At 46.0% G+C, this 7,500-nt stretch overlaps 1 protein-coding gene across 2 annotated transcripts in view; it reads left to right on the top strand.

The window, feature by feature from the left end:
* Positions 1 to 7,500, top strand: part of gnao1a (guanine nucleotide binding protein (G protein), alpha activating activity polypeptide O, a) — a gene marked incomplete at its 3' end in the record, with an annotated part of 102,032 nt that overhangs the window by 66,853 nt on the left and 27,679 nt on the right. The gene's annotated exons all lie outside the window — the stretch shown is intronic.

The raw sequence follows: 7,500 nt of genomic DNA, 5'->3' as shown, positions 1-7,500 counted from the left end.
GGGGGATATTGGTGACGCCCCCACATGGATGTCTTTAGTTCTGTGGCTTTGTGTGTGTGTGTGTGTGTGTGTGGGTTTGTGAGAGGGAGGGGGGGGCAGTGCCCTGTTTTTAGAGCTGTGCCCTTATCCTGCTCTAATTGTCCTAGTTTATGCCATATTCACAATGAGATCAAACACACACACACACACACACACATGGATCGAGGGAATGAAGCATTATGTAACCTTCCTGGTCAGCAGTTGTGACTGAAACAGGTCCGGCCTTGTTCTTCTGGGCCCGATGGTGACCCGATCTCTTCCCCAGTCTTCTGCCTGGCTAGTGTCTTACTCATGGCCCGAGGCTCATCTGTGATTCAAATCGCCCTTAGCATGACCACAGCACGTGTGCTCCTGATTAGGGATGCATACCTAAACCCACGTTCAGGTTCAGGTCCGAATTCGAATCCAGAGGTTTAGGTTCAGGTCCGGACCTAATAAGTCCGGACCCGAACCCATGGCATATTTGAATATATGAACTGTTTAAAGTATACTATTAATATAAATACATACAAAACATTTGGCTTCAAACTACAGGTTTTTTTTTTTTTACTTCAAACTTTGAACATTATATTAACTGTAAACAACAGTTTATAGTCTACTTAAATAAATATAAATAAGTACAAAAAACAAACACACACACACTCTGCACACACTACAGCTTCAAACTCATTTTGCAAAAATATGAGCATATTTGCCTTTGGAGTCAAAAATGTATTATTTTGTTTGTATTGAATTATTTATTTTAATGAAATTTCACCATTTCTGATTTGTTTATATCGATTTTTTTCTATCTGTTTATAGTTAATCTTTTTACTTGAACACACTGAGTACGAGAAAATGTGCACTGCCCCTTTAAGAGACTATTATACGTTTTGCTGTGATCTCCGTTTATTTGTCAGTCTGAGGTTGCTGATTTGCTGTTGACCTTCTCTCCTCTTTACACGCAATTGTTGTGTTGCATTTGCTGCACGTCGCGATGTTTGAATCTTTTTGTGCAAAATACAGCCACACTTTTGACCGTTTACCTTTCGGTATTTTCTCTGTTAAAAGGTTTATGGCTAGCTCTGTTTGTTCTTGTTCTGTGACATGCTGCCTGCTTTTCATTGTCATACGACTGTTGCTATGAAAACACCAATGAGCGAAACAGGACAACGTTTATTGTGGGAGCTAGGGCAGTTGTAAATGTGCCCCACGAAATCTGCCTGGCAAAAAAATACAAAATAATTCATACAAATCATACTTACACCACTAACGTTACTGCTAGTTAGCTATCGCTAGTTTTCTACTGTTTTGGAAGCAGCCCCTGTGTTTCATGTTGCAGCCTGAAATAATTCTTGTTTATAAGACAACATTTTACACAAGTTTTCAAGATTTAGCTGCATGATTTGTTGCTGTTATTTATTTAAATCGGCTCAGGCACCGAAATCTGCGTGACATTTCGGTCTGGGTGCGTAACGGTATAGGAATGTCTTTTTCCACCGCGAATTTCAAGGTGGTCTAGAACGAAAATATAGTAGGATATAGTATGTGAGTGCTAGATTTTTTACAAGTCCAGTACCGAATCACTGGGGTTTCGGTTTTTCTGGACCTGAACCTAAACGTTTTTACAAGTCCAGAACCGGTCCGGCGTACCGGTACGCATCCCTACTCCTGATGGCTCAATGTTAAATGAAGACTGCTCCGCTCTCTATCCAGCCTGCGCCAGGCCCATTGTGTGTGCTTATTGTGTTTGAATCTCATCAAAATTCAGTTGGCATTCACTCGCGGACTCCTCGCTCATCTCTAAAACACACACACACACAAGCAGCGAGAGTAGGAAGCAAAGGTGGATGCATGACAGGAATCATGAAAACACACACACACACACACAAAGCCTGTTTCTACCCATCTTAACACACAGACCAACCGGAGGCCTTGTGCAGCCCTTTTTTAATACATCCCTTTCCACATTCAAAGTGGTACTTTAGAATTTCCCCTCGAAGAGATTTCCTCTCCTGGGCTTCTTCTATGGGGAACCTGACATTAACCCGGGCTCGTTAGTAGACCAAACGAGTGACAGGAATCATGAAACGAGTCTTCTAATTTTGTGTCGGCTGTCAAAGGGAAGAAGGAGGGTCGCTCTTTAGCTGGCATTAAAGGTGTGCCGGTGTCTCTCCCATGTCACCCGGCTGAAGTGGGCCCTGTCAAGCCAAGAAGGCACCGGATGCCTAAAAGAGCCCGGGTGACGTAATGTTGACTCTTGAGTGACAGTTTCTATGCCAACGTTAGCATTACGTTAACCCGGTCACCGCGTACCTTGGCGAAAGCCATCAGCTACTTTTTAGTCGCTTAATATTGTGCCTAAACGGACACTACGCATCTGGACACTTTTTAGCTATCAGTCAGAGAGTCTCAAGAGTTGTTCGAAAGCCATCAGGTACTTTTTAGCCGCTTAATATTGGCTGCCGGTCTTTTGTAAGTAAGCACTCATCAACAGGTTTTAGCATCTATATTGCTAATAGCAATTCCTCCTTTTGTGCGACAATATTAAGCGACTAAGAAGTAGCTGATGGCTTTCGAACAACTCTTGAGACTCTCTGACTGATAGCCAAAAAGTTTCGGGCTACATAGTGTCCGTTTAGGCACAATATTAAGCGACTAAAAAGTTTTAGCTACACCTACCTGATGGTATTCTGTAAGTTAGCAATGTCCGCTAGCATATCAAAGCTAGCAATCCCCCGTTGTTCTTTAGTAAAATGTTGTGCAAACAATGCCCTGTTTTGTTCCAATGTAATTGTGGGTGCCGTCATATATGTCTAAAAATCACAAAACATTAAGGAGTTTCTTAATTTAAGCACAACAACAGATGAATAGCTTCAAGCTAACAAGATAGCTCGTTACACTAGCACGAGCTAGCTAGCTGATGGAATGTGCTTACTTTGATACATACATTTGATTTATATAAACTAGCGAATCAACAACTTTCCTACCAAAGTCAAACATCAAGTACATGGTTGTTTTGGTTGGTTTATTGTAGGTCAAATACAAGCAAGCCGGTCTCAGGTAGCGAAGTTCAATGCAATATGCTCTGAATTAAATCGCGTTATAAGCGCTAAAGAGCCTGGGTGACGTATTGGCGTTGGCATAGCAACTGTCACTCAAGAGTCGTTCGAAAGTCAACATTACATCACCCGGGCTCTTTTAGGCATCCGGTGCCTTTTTAGCTTGACAGCCCCTCTAAGTAGTGTCAGGTCATGGAAAGGCACCGCCTGCTGAGATCAAGCAACCTGCTGCTAAAGGTCAACATCCCTGGGGAGAGGGGACACAGAGACGGGCTCAGCCAATCACAATCCAACACTGCTAAAGATGCGGCAGGTTGTTACATCACCATGGTGATGAGGGGAATGTCTACCTGTTGGCTGGATGTCGATGACAGTAAAGAATTTGCAGTTTTTTTAAGTACTCTGTAAATGAGTTAACTATTACAAGTGTGCAGTTGTAAATGTCACCATTAACTTTGTTTTGAATTGATATTTGTAATTGTATTGCTGGATCAGTAAAAGCGACTTACAGCTGACTTACAGTATAGATTTTCATTAGTATGTTTGTTCCATGGGAATACAATTACTGTAGACCCCGCTGATAAAATGAGAGTTTCGTGTATTTCATGCTTCAGCGAATCATGGATGATTAGATTTCCAGCGATGGCATTTTAAAGTAGGTGGCTATTTAGACAGAGGAGTAAATGAGGGGCAGGTAAAGCTACAGATCTAAAAAAATATCTTCTTTGCTGTACATTCACACTATGTAGTGTTGATGACGAGATGTGTCCAGCAGCAAAACTAGTATACTAGGAGACACAATATGGTTTTAGACCATACTTATGCCCTCATCTCTCCCCATCTATTTCTCCTAATGGCTGCCTTTGGCCACTCGTGTGTCACATCCTCTTCACAGTCTGGTCGAACAGGAACCGCTGCGGAGCCAAAGACTGTCCTCAGAGCCCCGGATGGTTACAGCGCTGTAGATGTGAACATGTACCAATAAACAGAGGAAGAGGAAGTGAGCGGAGGGGGGGAGGGGGGGTGGGCAGGGGAGTTTAGGGGAAAGGGCACACTGAAGGAGAGAGTGGAGGAGGGCCATCACAGGAAGTGACATTGAAACGCAGAAGCCTGAATCTGATCTCTTTCTCTCTCTCTCTCTCTCTCTCTCTCTCTTTCTCTCTCTCTCTCTCTCTCTCTCTCTCTCTCTCTCTTTCCTCTCTCTCTCTTTTTCTCTTTCTCTCTCTTTCCTCTCTCTCTCTCTCTCCATCTCTCCCATTTATCCTTGATGCGTCTCCTGTTCAATACCTCCAACTGGTCGTCTTTCCTTCTCATCACAGAATAGGGTTGCAGTTGGTAGGTCAGGGGAAGGACACTCTGAGTGTGTGTGTGTCTGTGTGTGTGGGTGTGTGTTTGTGTGTGTGTGTGTGTGTGTGTGTGTCGTTGTTTGTGTGTGTGTGTGTGTGTATATGTGTGTGTGTGTGTGTGTGTGTGTGTGTGTGTGTTAGTCTGAGTTTATGTGTGTCTGTGTCTGCTTGAGCACTTGGAGCGCACAACCTGTTCTTCTGAAGATGTTTAAGTGTGTACGTGGGCGTGTCTACCTGGATGTGTGTTTGTGTGTTTGTGTGTGTGTGTGTGTGTGTGTGTGTGTGTTTGAATGTGTGCATACACTGGCGTTTACACTGGTGGGGACAGGGGGGGGAGATCATTATCAGTGAGTTAAGTGTATCGATCCCCAGCGGTACAGCAGCTGTCAGTAGAGACTAGGTGAGTGGGAGGGTGATGCTTATCCTTCCCTGCAACAACTCCCAGTGCCCTTTACGCCCCTGGTTACCAAGGCACCCAGGGATTTGATTGGCAGGTGGTGGAGGGATTGGAGAGGCTCTGAGGTAGGATGTGGGGCTGTGGAGGATGTGGACAGGGAGAAAGGTGTGTGCCACCTCCAGGCCACGTCAGGGCCAGAGCTGGTCACCCAGGGCGGAAACCCTTCCTCCTCGGGGATAGGTGGAGTGGTTTTATGACCCTGAGTCCAGTAAACTCTTTCTGAAATGACATCTGTCTTTCTCACACACTTCCCTACTTACAATCCCTCTCTGCTACCGAGTTACTGACGCCACTAGAAGGATCAAATGTCATTACCACTGTATTGCTGGGATGTGTGTGTACTTTTGTGTGGAAGTGTGCTTGGTGATGTGTGTGTGTGTGTGTGTGTAAATGTGAGTGTGTGTGTATGTTTTCCCTCATGTCTGACGGTATTCCAGTATGTCACGTCCGGTGTTGGGTTTCGGTGTGGGCCTCGCTCCAGCTCCCAGAGGAATTAGCATGTAGCATGTAGCATGTAGGGGAGTGGGAACAGCGGGGCTCAGTGGCTCAGGCTGGATTCCCTCCCTGTTAATTGGGTTACCACTCCTGGCCCGCCTGACCCACAGCAGTCTGTGGGGACGAGAGAAAAAGAGGAAGAGAGAGAGAGAAAGAGAGAGAGGGGGGAATCTCTGGGTTTTTATAGAGTTACCACTCCCCATACCCAACATGGCTGCCTGGGTCAGTAGCTCAGTGGAGAGAAGAGGAGAGGAGAGGAAAGGAGAGGAGATGGGGGCAGCAGGTGTTAACAGCTGGCAGGTGTTGGGCCAAGCAGTCTTCCACTCCTGTCCTGTGTGAGTGTGGACGCTGGGCAGAAGCAATAATGTAACTGAGGAGAAGGAACAGCCGGTCTTATGACAAGTAAAGAGTAATGGAGGCTTTGGCGGGGGAAGCCATTTCTAGTGGGCGATGCTGGTGAGGATTTGGCTTTGATGTATTATGCTGTTTGTGGCTGCTGAGCTCTGTGTAGTGTGTGTGTGTGTGCGTGTGTGTGCGTGTATGCGTGTGTGTGTGTGTGTGTGTGAGTGTTTGTATTATGCTGTTTGTGGCTGCTCAGCTCTGTGTAGTGTGTGGTGGCTTGCAACCGCCCCCCTTCAGGCCTCTCTTCCTGTTTTAACTCTGATCCTCAGATACCGGAGTGTGTGTGTGTGTTTGTGTGTGTGTGTGTGTGTGTGTGTGTGTGTGTGTGTGTGTGTGTGTGTGTGTGCGCCCGTGTGTGTGTGTGTGTGTGTGTGTGTGTGTGTGTGTGTGTGTGTGTGTGTGTCTGTGTGTCTGTGTGTGTGTGTGTGTGTTTTAGATTAGATCCAACCTCATTGTGTAGGGAGCAGGTACAAAGCCAATGAAGTGCAGTCGGCATCTAACCAGAAGTGCAGAAGAATAGTATTATTTACAGATAAGGGTAGGTAAGTACTACAGCATAAGTGATGCTATACAGTGATATTGACAGTGGTGAGCAATATACAGTTTATTTAATATGTATAATACATTAAAAAAAACTTTATATATAGTGGTGAAGTGGACAGATTGTTGAAAAGATGTAACATGTAGTATATGTAAGAGTTGTCTGTACAGTATAATCGAAGTGTACAGTTGGTTGTATATACAATATAAAAAATAATGATCTGAACGACGTGAGAGGTTCAGCCGGTGCAGGAAGGAGCCGTGCTAATGTAAAATAACTGGGACAGATACACACACACACACACACACACACACACACACACACACACACAGGGCAGGGCAGTAACGAGTGCAGTAATGCTAAGTGCTGTGGTGTGGACTTCAGCAGAGTCACAGCCTCAGGGAAGAAGCTCTTCCTGAGCCTGCTGGTGTGTGTGCGGAGGCTCCTGTAAGGCCTGCTGGTGTGTGTGCGGAGGCTCCTGTAAGGCCTGCTGGTGTGTGTGCGGAGGCTCCTGTAAGGCTTGCTGGTGTGTGTGCGGAGGCTCCTGTAAGGCCTGCCGGATGGGAGGAGAGTAGAAGGTCCATGGGTAGGGTTAGGGTGCATCCTTCATAATGCTCTGTGCCCTGCCCTGCCACTGTTTATGGCACAGGTTCTCAGTGGTGGCCAGCCGGGTTCTGCAGTGTTCTGACGTAAGACTCGGGATGGTCCAGGTGGGCCGGGTCAGAGTGGGTCGCCATGGAGATGGCCTCCTCTGTGGACCGGTTGGCCCGGTAGGCAAACTGATGGGCAGTGGGCAGACAGCATTTCAGATGTGATAGAGCCGGTCTCTCAAAGCACTGCAGTCATGGGGGGAGTGCAACTGGGCGGGAGTCATTCAGAGCCCTAGCACTGGCACAATGGTAGCGGCCTTGAAGCTTGTGGGGACAACTGCCTGTGTGTGTATGTGTGTGTGTGTGTGTGTGTGTGTGTGTGTGTGTGTGTGTGTGTGTGTTTGTGTGCGTGTGTGTGTTTGATGCGGTTGGATCTTTGACTGCCATGTGAGCACTACTGAGCATGAATCTTTGCACATGATAGTCTGGCAGTGTGTATGTGTTTAGGTGTATGTTAGTGGGTGTGTCAAATTAATGTACACTTTCTTTCGGGTTAATGTGTGGTAAAATGATGCTGTGTTGCCTTTCA

The sequence above is a fragment of the Sprattus sprattus genome (genome assembly GCF_963457725.1).
Source record: "Sprattus sprattus genome assembly, chromosome: 7".
NCBI classification, from domain to species: Eukaryota; Metazoa; Chordata; class Actinopteri; order Clupeiformes; family Clupeidae; genus Sprattus; species Sprattus sprattus.
This window is presented reverse-complemented; position numbering and strand designations above follow the sequence as displayed.